At 38.4% G+C, this 15,632-nt stretch overlaps 1 long non-coding RNA gene across 1 annotated transcript; it reads left to right on the forward strand.

The window, feature by feature from the left end:
• Nucleotides 1-6,631: 6,631 nt before the first annotated feature.
• LOC112971814 lies at nucleotides 6,632-11,783 on the forward strand. The gene is made up of 4 exons (XR_003255471.1): nucleotides 6,632-6,729; nucleotides 6,858-6,916; nucleotides 8,664-8,806; nucleotides 9,746-11,783. It is a non-coding gene; the product is annotated as an uncharacterized LOC112971814 (long non-coding RNA).
• The last annotated feature ends 3,849 nt before the right edge of the window (nucleotides 11,784-15,632 follow it).

The raw sequence follows: 15,632 nt of genomic DNA on the forward strand, positions 1-15,632 counted from the left end.
TTTTTTAAGCAGCTTCTAAATTATTAAGAGAGTAATCCTCCACCTATGTAGCCACCATTGTGGTACAGTATCAGAAAATGTAACATAAAATGTAACATAAAATGTAACATAAGGACATTAAGGATGAATATGCCTATTTCATTTTACCCTTTTAGTCCTTTAAATGTGATTAGACATTCTACTCTCTGTCAAACATAATATATAATTCCAAATGGAGTAATTTTTTTCTCCAACTTTAAAGTGCATTCAGTACCATTGCTGTAATTTTATGAAATCATATTTTATATTTATACCATTAGCTTAATTTTATGTCCTGCTAGGTAGTAAATACCAGTTCTTTTCGATATAGAAAATTCATATTTATTTTCAATTCCTATTCAGCTTCTTGCCATCACCTTCACTTTCCTTCTGCTTTCCCTGTCCCTGTTTCACCTCCTTTTCCCTTCACCAAAGCTATTTGCATCATTTCCCAATATCCTGAGATTTGTCAATGTAGATGGAACTACCATGGAGACCTACAGCTAGCATATGCTGGCTTTGCTTGCTAGAATAACTTTCTAGGGGAGACGACAGCAGGATACATTTTATAGCAGAACTGCTTCACTATAATAATTGCTGGAAGTTATTACCTACAGCTAGATTGGTGACGTAATCACTTGATATGAATGTGACTAAAGGCACTTTCTTCAGCTAAGCTAGATACTTAACCACTGTGACTGAGGGATGTGGCTCCATGTGCCCATTCCATAATGGAAATGATTTACCATTAACAGAAATGTTGAAAAGCTCTTAATTTTGAACACAGAATTATGTATGTTTGTTCTCCAGAAGTACTTGGAATGTGAGGTTTATAGCTTCCTTCTAAAGGATTTTAATAGGCTTTAATATTTGGGAATTGTTCAAGTGAAATTTTTTTTTTTTCAAATCATTCCACTAGCTGAGGTATTTTTCTCTCTGGTTTTGCTTTTATTTAGTTATTTATTTTTAAACCAGGATCAAAAAATATCTACTCCTAAATTGGCCTGGTCAAGGAACACAGGCATTTCTTTGACAGCAATGTTCAATATAAGGTTCATAATTTGTAGGTTCCAAGCTTTGCCTATCCGTTATACTTTCATGTCTTGAAAATGTCTAGCCTTGAACCATCATTAATAATTTCTTCCAATAATGGTTTTTAACACGAATTACATATATTAAAAAAAAAAAAAAGAGTACAAAGATCATGTCACTCTTTAGAGTTTCCCCTAGGAAGAAATCCTTTCTGTTTTGGAGACCATCATATTCAGAGGTTTCTTTGTGTCTGCCAGCAATAGGTTGTACAGCATTTCCAGATTTTTTCACTTTCTCTCTTGGATCTTTCCCCTATGTGGAATCCCAGCCTAGGGTTCCATAATACTTCTAGGTATGTTTTATAGTTAAAAAAAAAAAAAAATCACAGACTACTTGCCATATGGGATTTTAGAAGGCTATTAAAATCTACCAAAATGTTCCGGTTGGAGGTGTTCTCTTTCAAAAACAGGGCAATTACACAAAGATCTTGCTTACCAAGCTTACCTTGCTTATTCTCAAATTTGTCATGCTTTACCTTTAAATCTTGATAATCTGCTGCTTTTTGCTAAAGCCATTGCAGGCATATGTAACACCTGGCCAAAAGAAGTAGTCCTTCTCAGATATATTTATATTAGAGAACTTTTTCTGGAAAGTAATTCTGGAAAGTAAACAGAATGAGGTTTCTGTTCCATCCCCGTGTATTATGGAAGCATAGTCAAGGGTACAGCTTAAAATGGAGTGTAAATTAGGGGGGGAGGGGGAGGTCTCCAAAATGTTTCTGTTCTACTGATGTGAAATTCTGCTCAGTGTTAATTTTTAAGCTGTTTTAAGTTCAATGCATAGCTTTGGGTCACTTTTGCACATTTTAAAGGGAAGTCTTAGGACAAATTCCACAAAGAACTAGTTTCGAAGTTGATTGACCCTTTGGTGTTGACACACTTGTGAAAATTTTGGAAGTTTTTTAAAACATCTAAAACCAAGATTTAGGAGAGAAGCAAGCTCTCAGTAGACATAGACATGTTCAGATTTTTAGTAAATATAGTTGAATTTATGATGTGGATAACTGCAGCCTTGATAACTTTCACAGCTGAATTTACTAACTTAAAGCATTGCTAACAGATACATTGTGTGTCACAAAATGCAGTGGACTGAAAAATTGTGCATTGGTGGATTCTATATAAATAGGATTGATAAGTGATGCATATGCCTCTTTCAAGAACTATTTGAGAGAATTTTCTGTTTGTCCATCAATGAGTGCAAAACATCCTATCCTCTTTCTAAGTCCTTTAGTCAGTCATCATTTCTACTCCTATCTTACAAATACACTTGCTCTATTTACAGTTTTAAAAACCTAGGAAAGTAATACATAAAATTACACAGATAATTGGAAGGGAAAAAAAAAAGCAATCCAAGTGAAATAGTTTTTTCCAGTCACATATTTTACTTTTATCGGGTTATAATTTTCACTCCGACCTCTTAGGAGTGCCAGATTTTCATCACCTTCTTTTGTTCTTTCCCAACATGAAACTTGCATAACCACGGGTAGAAGTTGATGATTAAAGAAAAGTTGATTAAAGAAAAAAAAAAGGTAGATAGAACAAAAAAACAATTCTGGTTGGTATGCTTTTTTCACCCAAAGCCTTAGCTTTTTATTGGCAGCTCCCATTAAAGTTCACTACCACTTCCAGTTAACTCTAAAGGACTTCAAATGCAAGCTGGCAAAGGGAAAAAAAGAAAAAAAAAAGGAATTGAGGAGGCAAGAACTGACAGTGGGCTGAGAGGGATGTTAAGATAGCAGAAAAAGGGTAATAAAAGAGTACATTATAAAGCAGAAGACTAAAGAAAATAACAGGGACAAACCTGAATCGGATCTAAAATGATGATAGGGGAGCAGGAAAAACAGTAGTACCCATTTTGAGCTATAAGGAGATGGAGAATAGATAGGATTGTTCCTTTGTGGATAGACTTTTTTTTTGCCTTTGAATTTTGAAACAAACCTGGTCACACCCATGTTACAGGCAGATTCTATCTTGACTAGCAGCAGAAGTCTTAGACTCAGTACTAAAAGTACTTTAAAAAGTAGAAAACCTTGATTCAATTAGCATTTCTTTTTCTAAATGCATCCCTGAATTACTTGATTGGAGTTACAGTGGAGTAAGTTAAAAGTAGTCCCCTGGGAGCATGCATGGACATAGCAAATGTCAGTCATCCTGGATCTGTTACTATCTGTTTACATTCAGACAGGCAATCAATTTTTACAAGCTGTCATCAAACAGAAGGATTCTTCTACTTACATAGAAAAAAAAATTCAATTTCCCTCAGCTTATTTCTCCTCTTTTATAGCAGCAAGAAACTACTCAGAAAGCAAGGCGGTAACTCTGCAGGAATAAAAGTACTCAGGTTTAAATGGTAACAGCTTAAGACACAAAATAACAATACATTTAAGCTCTTCCTCTTAAATATGGACAGAACTGATTTCACTGTCTTCCAGCATCAACCTACCAAAAAAGTTCAAATGATGTAATTCAGATGTATTATGGTCAATATGGCTTTCACATTAAACACAATTCACATGTCTACATTAATATTTATACATTTCCCTTGTATTGAATTAAATATGTGAAAAGACCTTTTCTGAAACTAATATCGAAACCTTTGGGTAGCCTTGTCTTTTATTCGTGGATCAGCTAGAAACCACTCTGATTACTAATATATTATTGCTATTTAGCCAGTAATAATGAGTGATTGCACCTTTGTTCTTCCTTTAGTTATGACTGTTTAATAGCCTCTATCTTCTCTTTGTTTTAGCATCAGTCTATTTCTATGCTGTTAGAATAGAAGTACTTAGTCTTTTAAGACCTCTAGTACATATTAGATTGTTATTTAATTAGTCAGTGGTAGCCGATTACCCAGGAGCATACATGAGATGACTACTCCGGTCAGCAGTAGAGTACGTAACAAACAAGTATATGAACAGGTGTTACCTACAAAAATGCTAAATGTAATCCTGTTTCTACTTAATCTTTTGCATTCTTTCAAGTTCTGCATGTGGCCTGCAGAAGAAAATTAATTATCCTTGGCTGAGACAAATATTTATTTCAATCAACCTTGCCTGTTAAACAGCAATGATATGTTGAGGAAAATCAAAAGTGAAATTTATGGGAAAAATGATAACAGATTTAGAATGTGTCACAGAACAGAGAAGGAATTACTTGGGATTATCTTTTGGAGATTCTGAAGAAATGTAAATTCAGATATTACTTTAAGATCTATAAAAAGCTTTCAAAATGATCTGTATGAATACCTTGTTTTAAATGACTTCACAGAATGTCCTGTGTAATCTTTCAGCTGAAACCTAACTATCCAAAGCTCTCTACAGAGATTCTACAAATAGGAATTTATAATAAAAGATCAGAAAAAGACTTTTTTTTTTGGAAGGTGCCAGTTTTTCATTTTAAAGAACAAAAGCTTCTATTCAAATACTTCACTGAAATCATAGAGATTGATATCTGATCATGTACATCTAGTCAACTCTCACCTTGTGTCCCTCAAGATTTAAGATTAGCATTTGAGATTACTCAGTTAATTGACTGGCCAAATGATAGATTCAAATATCCACACTACATATCTTGTTGAATGTATCTAATTCATCATGCTACAGCGGCAATAGCTAACTCAGGTTGAGGCTTTCAACCAAACTCTTGCTGAATTGTACTGCTAGAAGACTTTCTGCTTTACTGAACATTTTAGACAAGAAGATTTAAAGAAACAAAAGGATTGTCAGTAAAGCATAAGGCAAATAAAACTTGAAGACAATATCTGTCAGTCACCAAGGTTATAGAAGAAGTCAGGAAGTTACTTAGGGTCAGTCTTTAGGGTTTTTATCCCTTGGTTAACAGTAGAATTATTTCATTTTCTTTAAAAAATATTGCACTTGCTCAAAATTATTACATTTTCCCCCAAAGACATGGGGAAATTACTTGCCCTAAAAGGTAAATAGATAACACTTTTTCACCAGTGTTCATTAAAATATTGCAGACTGCATGTGACCTGAGAGACAGGTTGGTTTGTCCTCAGGGAAGCCTTGCTCCTCAGGGAGCAAAATGTTTCTGGAGAGCCTGGACACCAGGACAGCTATTTTCTCTGTTGCTCTGTGATACCAGAAAGGAAAAGTAGATCAAGCCTGGCAAGGAGGAGCTATATTGTACAGATTGAAAGAAAAGAGTTATCTTGCTGTTCCCTTAAGAAAGGTGGAAAATGCAGACTTATATGCTAGAAGCTGGCTAGGTGCTAAATGTCGACCAAATGAAGCATGAAAAGCAGATGGGTGGCACTGGAGACCAACTCCAAGCCCTAGCAACAGCGCTGAACGACGTCTGGCCCATGCAGAGGGGGAAGTAATCCCTTTTTCTAAGACTATAAGGACAAAGGTGCTCACAGAAAATGAACTGTGGGAAGAACTGTAATGTCCCCTGCGCTGCAGAAGAACGAGAGAAAAATTCATCAAGGAGCATTCTATTTTTTTCTACCAAGCGAGAAGGCTGGCCAGCTCTAGAGGTCTGTGGTGCAGTGCCCTGGCGGGCAGTGGGTTGCTGTCACTAGGCATTGCCTCACTGTCCACGCTCAACTTTCAGGAGAGCTTGAAACGTGGCTCTGTGCAATCATAGCTTTGCCCACTTATGGGTCCTGATTTCTAGGGTCAGTAGTGCTCACAGCTGACGTTTATTTTCCATAGATGAAATCTGCTTTTTTGCAAAGACCTCCATGATCATAGAGGTCTTCTAGCTGCCAATGCAATGAAGATGCACATATTTGATAAAGATTGCTGCATTAGTTGTAAGGGGAAAATCAACCTTTTCTGTGATGTGCAGCCTGTGGAGATGCTCCAGAGCTGGCTGACCACCATAAAGGGATAGTGAGGAACAAGCAGCCCCTTAGTGCCAAAGTGAAGAAACCTCCAAGAGGAATCAGTGATAGACCAAATAAAACTCACTTTATTTGCAGCTGACATAATGGGTGTCTTTCTCAAACAGGTACAGGTTTTTGCTTTCAGTAGATCAAAAGCATGTATCGTGCAAGGATCTGTACTTTGTTTGTGCTCTGTCAGAGACACTTGGGCAGGTCTAGCCGCCGAGCGGCAAAGGCAAGCACGAGCGACCCGTTTCTTCCCCTTCCTGCACAAAAGCAAGCCGAGGGGCAGTTCACACTGCGGGGGGAAAGCTTGATTTATGATGCAGTTTGCCTTCAGAGAGCGGCTGCCTTCACGCGGCGGTGCCACGGCAGTCACTTCCCGCACGACCCAAAGTTTATCGAAGAGGCGCTCCCGCCGCCGCCGCCGGCCCGGCCCGGCCCGGCCCGCTGAGGCGGCGGAAGGAGCTGCCGCGCCCCGCCGCGGCGCGCAGGTGGCGCCGGGGGCCGCCGGGCGGCGGGGCGGGGCGGGGCCCGGAGCCGGAGCCGGAGCCGGAGCCGGAGCAGGGCCGCGGCGCTCGGGAAGGGCCGGGCCGGGCCGGGGCATTGGCTGGGGCCGCGGGGGCGCCGCCGGCGCGGCGCTGGGGGCGCCTGAAGGGGGAGAAAGCGTCGCGGGCAGCGAGCGCCGAGAGCCGCCGCCGGCAGAGGAGGAACCGGACCGGACCGGACCGGCGCGCGGCTCCGGCGTCGCTGAGGGTCTCCGCGCCGCGGGTGCGTGTGCCGTCCCGTCCCCCCCCCCCCCCCCACCACAAAATTTACCGAGGTTTTTTGTTTTCTCCAGCATGAATAGAGAGGGGATTTTTTTTTCCAGTTTTTCACTTCAGTTTTTCATTTTTCAGTTCCGAGGGTTGCGTTATTTTTCAAGCCGCGGAAAGCGTAGCGGCCAGCGGGGAACGCGGTGAGTGTCGTGGGTCGATGAAACTCAGCTTGGGGCCGAAACAAACAAAAAACAACAACAAAAAGTTTTTGGTTGGGGCGGGAGGAGAGAGGGCGGGCAAAACCTCGGGCTGATTAAGAGAAACAATATTTTGGTTTGACCAGCAGGTGGAAAAAAACCTAACTGTTCATAAAACTATTCCTCACATCACTTTCTGGTATCATCTGTATTTCTTGTTAAATAAGCTGAATACGTTTAAAAAATCGTATAGCTTGGTGATGCCAACTCGGAGGTAGAAATACTTTATAGTGACCAAATCCTCTTCTCTCTTCCTTCCCGTGCTTGGTGCTTTTCCTCCCTTGAATGTATGATTTTGAAGACAATGCCTGCGTTTACTTTTGACAAAAATTGATTTCATCTTCACTGTTCTGGCTCTGTGGCGTCTGCGTTGAGAACTAGCAATATGACAAATGTATTTAACTTGGCCATTGTTAAAACACTTTGCGGCAAACGAGCTGCTTTTGTCAGCGTGGTTTCAGTCTGGAAAACCTGTGGGAGCTTTATAGCTGTGCACAGTGTAGCTCCTGCTTCCCTCGCTGCTGCTGCTGCTGCTGCAGTTACGCTGGGTGCTCTGGCCAGGGCACTTGCTGCTTTCCCCCCACCCAGTCACCCGTCTCTGCTGGCCTTCCTTGGAGGGGGGACTCCTTTGCAAAGGAGCTGTCTAGTCCCTCATAGCTCGCCACCTGTTAGCATCATGGGCTGCAATGTACTATCTGCACACATTGGTGTTACAGAGCGAACTAATCTCTTGTCAGCATAATCCCAGGCTGCGTGCGGTTTAACCTGTAGTCAGTTATGTTTTTAACTTCTTTTTTTTTCCCCTGGACAGATTAAAAATGCTTTGCTTCAGTGAAAATTCTGATTCTGCATTTCTGAGCAAGCTGTGGAATTAATAGTGATATGCACAGCTGCCAAGTCATGAAATACAGAGTCCTGGCAAACAAGATTTTGAAGAGTTTATTTTTGGATGTGAATGAGTAGCTTTAGGGTGAGATTATTTTGTCAGAAACATTCATTTAGCTCCCACTAAAGAAGGAGTTGTATGTATAGTGTTGAATAGAGCTTGGTCCTATATCACAGCTGAAAATTTACAGAGAATATGTGGCTGTTTTATTGTGTCCTAAAATATAGCCTCACTGTTATCTGGAAATGTGGCCCTAATTTTTGTACCTATTAGGTACAAAATAGGCTTTATCTGCTTCCAGAGGGAAGGACGAGATTTATGTCTTTTGGGCAGAGCAGAGAGAGTCTAAATGACTTAATACAATTATGTGCAATAAAATGACACTTGTGAAAGGTAGTATGGAGGATTCACAGATAGTTTTCAAAATATGTTTTGCATGGTCATATCCCGAAGCCCAGAGGCTTGGAAATAGTCACTGCGCATCCATAAGCAAGCTGAAAAGCAGATTTAAGAGGATGACCAAGGTTTGGGCATATATATGTGTTCATGTGGTGTATATGTATATGCATGTGGTATAAGTGTGTCTTGGGAAAATGTTCTTCAGGTTTGTGACTTGCATGTTTACATATCTGTATCTTGCTTTCTCCACTCAGTCCCAGCAAAACTTACTGGGATCTTGATTTTCATGATAATCGGTTGTTGGAAAGCTCTAGTAGTTTTCTGAGGCTCTTCTCACCTTGTTTATTGTCTGCTTTGTAGTGTAAGTGATATTGTTGAACTGAATCTGTATCTTACTTGCTTTAGATGCCACATGAACTGACACACAAAGCTGTCTGCATTATGAAGAAGACCACAGAATGCCTGGGAACAGAGAACTCCCAAAAAAAGACCTCCAGTTTGAGATGGCTCCGCAAACACAACTTGAGCATACAGTTGCTTTCATGAAGGTATTTATGGCTAAATATTTGTAATAAAACAATAAAGGCAAGGATCAGATTTTAATGGCATGATAGAGGAAAACCAATGAAAAGCAACTTTTATGAAATTAACCTGAGTGCATCTGAAATCTGTTTTTAGGCATTTTGGAAAGGTCAAGATTTTTTTTAAAGATTAGCAATGAAGAGAAAAAGAATGAGAGTGAAATTAATAGCGTAAAGAAAAGAGGAAGTTGGCAACTGAGTTCATAGTTTGTTCCTAAATCTGTTTATTTAGGAAGCTGATTTTTTTTTGAAAGCTAATGTAGGCATTCACTTGGCTTAGTACTTCTGTTAAAATGAGAATAAGATTGTTTCTCCTTTTGGTTTGATGTTATGGAAACAAACATCTAGGATGTGGTTGTCACAAACAGTGTCTATAGTACCACTGTGGCTGTTTACTTAAAACATTTTTGCAGAGAGAAACCAAAATTTTCCAGCAGTAGCACCTGTTAAAATTGCTGGTGTACATGTCTCATAATTGCCAGTCTTCATGTGTTGGTTATCTATGCTATAAATAAATGTAAAGGCTTCAACAAAAATAACCTAAAAGGGGAAAAAAATGTAAAAATTTTTCAAAAGGAGAGTAAATGAGAAACTACAAGTTAGAGATTTTTTACATCAATTTAGCACCTGCTCAGTATATACCTAAGAAGTTTGATTTATAACCCCAGTATTTAAGTCTGGTCTCTGAACTCCTGTAACATTTCACAGCATAACTTCAGTGTTCAACAGGAGAAAAACAAAGCAAAAACTTGGATATTTTGCTTCTCTTTCCCTTACCACAGTAAAACAAAACCATAGCATAAGTTTATGGGGTTGTGGAAGTTTAAGGGGTTTATTAAGTTAGGGAAGCATAACTTCCTTTATAAAGCCAAGTGAACTCCTTGTTTGTATAATGTCTCCTTTAAGAGTCTCTAAGGAGTAGCCAGCTGTTCTAAAGCATGCCCTTGGGATGAACAAGACACTTGGAGAAAACTCAGCAGATGAAGTTGAGAAGGGCTGAAAGCACTGATGCTGCAGAATCTTCTGTGTCATGTTGAGCCTCTCCCTTCCAAGTTTTCATGGCAAGACAGTTTTTTCAGGAAGGCTCTTCAGTGACTTACCTGTAGGATGCTGAGCTGAAAGCACCTTCCAGAGCTGAAGCACTGGCTGAGGGAAGCTGTGGACTTCTGCCCTGTGGGGAAGGATGGAGGCTGTGTGTAGGAGCAGGCCCAAATTAAAGATCTCGGCAAGCCTTGTAAGAGAGGAACAAAGGCTGTAGTGAAAGCATGATGAAACAACTAGCAGTGCTCAGAGATGTAGGCTTGGAAGGAGGAGCTCGAGCCTGGAAGTGCCAAAGGGCCAAAGGAACTCTGTTTTGTAAGGGCCTCTTAAGAGAAGGATGCCATTTAAAATGGAAACAGAAGCGCTGTGCTGCTCTTTCTAGCTACTCTTTTAGCCCTTATTTTGCCAGCTTGCTTACACATTACAGTCAAGTGATAATTGCAAGGCAACAGGTACATTGAGGCTGCTCTGGAGCTATTTGTGGCTTCACTGTCAAAGCAAGCAAAACTGAATTCTTGCATAAGTAATTACATGCTCCAGGTTTCCTTTTAGAACAGACTTGCATCACTATTTTCCTTATTGGTTTCCTCCATTTATTTTGGTTATTTTTCTGTTTCTTGTTTGTAAATTACTCCCACACAGAGAAGAATAAATAAGACTTGGCATGGATATAGCAGAATATCTTTAGCTGTCCTAGGCTCTAAAACTATGAACTCCTAGGATGGGATTAATCTCCCTGAATTTTATAATTTAAAGCTTATTTGTAGTCAGTTTCAACATTTGGCAGTAACATATTTTGAGCGTAATGAGGGCCTAGTGTGACTGGAGTTCATACACTGAAGATCTTCCTCAAAGAAGCTCACTTGGGACACTGATGTGAAGATTTAATTGATCTGTCTGTAGCTTGGACCTGCTTCAGCAAAGTATTTTTAAGCATGTGCTTAATTTGAAGTATGTTACTATTTTTCATGATAAAGTTCCTACATGCTTTTCTGAACAGAACTCTGTACTGATGTTTTAAGAAACAATGTGAAATCAAGTTACAAAATGTTTATTCAGTGAAAGGAAATGAAGGCTTTAAAATATGTTTGACTAGTACGAAATTCCTGTTCAGTGGAACACACTTGCACCACTGAAAAAGTATTTTACAAAAACTGTGTCAGAGATACCTGCTTCTAGGAAATCATTTTAAAGATGAGGTTGTAGCCCCAAAATAAACTAGCTTTAGAGACTATATATTAGTGGCTATTAAACCACCGAAAGGAGGATTTGGGGTACTAACAGGGCTTGCTTCTTCTGTTAGAAAAGTACTGGGTGTAGTGGATATAGAATTGTTGCTGCTTCCCTTCTGCCACCCGCAATCTCTTTCTGGTTTTATGAGGGGAGGGAAGCAGGAGAGAGATAAAAGTGGTGTAAACTTCTCTTCAGTTTCTGAAGCTGCTCAGTATTCATTTTCAGCTGACTAATGTAATATTGTCCTGAAATATGCTATTTCCATCTATAGTACAATTTGAGATTCAAGTACATATTGATGTTGACAGAACACACAGAACTGATCTTGATTTAAATAGTGATGAGTTTTAGAGGTGTGGCTTGGTTAGCTTGTTCCTTTCAGATTTAAAGAAGCAGTTTGTAGTATGTCACCAATAGCCAAATTACAATTAATAGTGATTTTTAATATTCCTTTGCCTGCTTTGCCTCCAGGTTTTAGTGCCTATTCTAAGCAATAAGAAAAACCTTAGATCCTGGCCAGGTTTTATTTCCCAAGATATGGAGCAGCATGTGGAAATCGTGAAAAATAAAACAAGCTATGAAAGGACTGATGTCAGGAAGAACTCTTCTTCCCATTCCTACAGTTGTAGCAAAGACTGACTTGCATCAAATATATGCTGAAAATACGACTATTGTGTGGTCTATGCAACACGGCAAAGAATGGCTGCTTTGGCAGATTTAAGTCATGGATGTAAGCTGGTAGTAAATTCATGAGAAAGTAATTAAATACTTAAAAATTATGCTCGTAACACTTTGGTAATCATTTCATTCCTTTAAGCACTTACAGAAAATTCTTTAAAACATCTTTTATGATTAATAAACTTTAAATGCTGTAATTGCTGCCATATAAAAACATGATTTCTAAGAACTTACATTTTGGGTCCCTATTTCAAAAGTGAGATTCAAGCTGTTTGTAGAGTCACCAAAAATTTGAACTACATGAAATATGCTTTCAGAGTTTAAAAAAAAAAAAGGATTAAAAGATTATTTTGTTGGATTCCCTTTTGCATGTATTCTTAATAGATCACACTTCTCTAGCCTAGAGCATTTGATGTGAACTTAACTTTCATATAGTGTCTCACTGTTTTCAGTGAGACTAGTACTACCTCAAAAGGTGTCATCAAAAGAATGTGGCAGCAATCATTGCAATGAACATTTATTTACAGAAAAAATAATTATATGAGCAATGTCCCAGAGAACTAACTATTTAAGTGGTGTGGGTTTTTTTTTTGTTTTGGGTTTTTTTTAAGACAATTAGGAGTGACTTTATACAGAGGTGATTGAAAATGAATTGCTGGAAGAGCAAAGATTAATAATCTTGCCCATAATAAATAATAGTGGCTCTGCTCAGGGTCAGCTCATTATGGTACGACATGGCAATGTAGGTGTGCCAGGCAAAATAGTGTAAGTGTGGAGCTAAAACCAAGGAAGAAGAGATGAGCTAGCTTAAATGAAAGCCTTGAGCAAAAAATGGAGTATGAAAGAGAGAATCTAAAATTTATGTTCCATTGATATTTGTTAAAATGTTTTGCCATTTAAGCCATATTGCCAGTGTTTACGGAAAGATGAACTAATGAAGTGTAATAAAATATATAAGCTAAAGAGTATTTAACTTTTATGCTAACTATCAGAGTTCACTCAAATAACAAATTGCCATCTTACCTATTTATTACCAAATTAAACAGTAAAACTTGAATTTTCACGTGTGGAATAATAACAGTGAACCATTCAAAGGATTTGCTGGCCAACCTCAGAGGATGTTGGGCAACGGCTTTGACTAGCAAATAAATCTGAAACTATGACCTATGTCTTGAACTTTTTTTTTTTTTAGTCCTTTCTTTAATATATATTTGTCTTAATATGCCTTTCCTTTGATCAGAACTAAATTCCATGCTTAAACTTTGTTCATGATCATGTGTAAAGGAGGGAAAGAAAGAGCGAGCTCTCTATCACAGTACTGTACTTGCTTTGAAATTCAAGGGCTGCTTCCTGTTTTGCAGAAAAGATCCTAATTTTAGGTCAGTGCTACATGCCATTGAATCAATGATTAAGTGATCGCATCAGATTCATGACACTGAATAAGAATTCTACACAATCTCCTCTACATGATCTTTAGCCAGACCCCCAAACTGAACTTCTGGAAGGCAAGAAAAGATGATCTTTTATATGTAAATAAGCAAGTAAGTGATTTCAGATACTGTTGTAAACATCAAGGAAAACCATCTTTTTGTCCCCTTTTCCCTACCCACCATGGAAAAATGAGCTACCAAAATGAGTCTTCAGTATTTTATTTTTACAAATAGCTTATAATGAATTTCCAAATTAATCATCTTTGTCTATGTTACCAAAGAAAATGAAGTTAATGATGAACTATGCAACCATCTGGAATTCTGGGACATTCAGTTGTTCATGTCCATCTCTTCTAAATTTCTGCAAGTTTGTGTTGTTTGTTTCTTTCAAAGTTAAGGACAAATACCATTAGTACTAAAGGTAAAGATCAGTGCTTTCAGACTTCTTTTGACAGATGACTATGGTCTTTGAAGTTTTCTTTTTCCCTTTGTTAAATTCTAGCTTTGGAGTCCTGTTGTTCATAATATGGTTATGATCTTAAAAGCCAAAGAAAGCAGTTATCCTGCTTCTCAGGACATTTTCAAGAAGGTAGAAGATGGTAAGGGTGGATGAATGAGACTTATTATGTCCATGTCTGTGTTTGTGTGTTACAGAATAAGCTATAATTTGACTTGACATACCACTACAATAATACATGATGTTGAGGTGTATCAGGGCTGCAAGTGCATGCAAAATTTGATTAAAGCTTCTTTGTGTGCTGAGTTGGATCATTATTTGTTTTTATAAAGTTTACGTGGATGCTTTTCCTGCCATATAAAGTGGAGGAGAGATATAGCAGTAGCAAAATCTATTAGTATGTGCATTGTTTCAGCATTCCTTTTGACTTTTCAGCTGTAGTAAATCTGCTGATAGCTAAATTTCTTTTGCTAAAAGACATTAAACAAGTCAGTTAGCACTAAAGAAATATTTGGCTAATATACTATTTTGTATATAAAACTAAGTTTCAAAGGAACGTAAAAAAATGCCAGCTTCCTCCATAATGTCATTCAGTTCAGGATATGCTAGCTCTGCAAATAACTTAAACTTGCAAGTGTTGTCTTGCCCATTTTACTGATGGGTAAATATCACTGTTGGAATTTGAAATAAAACCTTAAAGTATTAATATATTTGCAGCCTCTTAAAAAAGACACACACACACCCCAAAAAAGAAAAAACAACCCACTGTTACAATTTTGATTTCTTGATGTGTGTAAGATAATTTTGTAAATATGTATTTGTGCACTGGAAAATACTTACGCGGTTTTTTATTGATGTATGAATAGAAGAAAGGGTTAAAACTTCTGTAGCTCATCAGAAGCCTTTACTTAGCAAACAGTCTGCAATGGTAAAGTGCAGAAATGCTCATGTCTCTTCTGAATATTTGAGGCCAGAGTTGCAGGGAGTACCTGCCAGGCAGTGGAATGACATTGTTCATGAGGATGTAGAAGATGGCATTGTTCTAAAACTTCCTCTTATTAAACTTATTAAAATTTGGAGCAGTAAAAGAGCAGACTTTACCTATACTGGACAGAGATCAACCCTAACTGCTTGTATGAATCTGAATCCTTCACAGGTCATCAAATGACACTAGCAACACAGACCATGCCTGTTGTGCCTTCTGCTGAAATGCAAAATAGCGCTGGCTTCTTTAGTCTGGGAAAAGAAATAACTTAAGCTGAGTGTTTAACAACACAGCAACAACTTAACATCAATACAAGGCTAGTCAGGAGTGTAACTGGCTAACAGTTGACCTCTTGTGATCAGACTTGGTGTATGCAGCATATTCGATCTTTAAAAAGATTGCAGACTTCTTTTTCTTTCATTCCAAGTTAGAATTTCAGATTTATAAGACCTAGGTCTCTGCAATGATTCCTGCTTCTCTTTGGTGTGGTTGGCAGAAGTAGGATGAACAACAGAGTGATGACAGAAAATTGTTGAGCATCATGAGTTACCGGATGTAAAATGGGAAGCTATCCTATCTGCTGGCTGAGCTTCTGTGCAGCTTCATGAACAATATTCTGCTGTAACATCCCCCCCAAACCCACATTTTTTAAATGAAGAATAACCCAGAAATCCCCTCTCCCCCCCTCTCCCCCCCCTATTAAGAGTATTGAGTAGGATGCAAATACTGCATGCTGAGCAGGAATTAGGGTAGTGTTAGCTGTAAAGAAAAAGAAATGTTTCCTAAATCCTACCCTTCCCAGTGTTTTAGGAACTTGTTTGAATCAAACACTACTCTTTACATGCAGTCTGTGGCTGGGATTTTCTCCTGAGCCTTGGTATTTGTGTCTGTTTCTCCCAACTAAGGAGGAGTGTAGTGGGGTTTTTTGTTTGTTTGTTTTGTTTGGAGGTTTTGTTTTGTTTTATGCTT

Source organism: Apteryx rowi, unplaced genomic scaffold (genome assembly GCF_003343035.1).
Source record: "Apteryx rowi isolate R43461 unplaced genomic scaffold, aptRow1 scaffold_459, whole genome shotgun sequence".
Taxonomy (NCBI): Eukaryota; Metazoa; Chordata; class Aves; order Apterygiformes; family Apterygidae; genus Apteryx; species Apteryx rowi.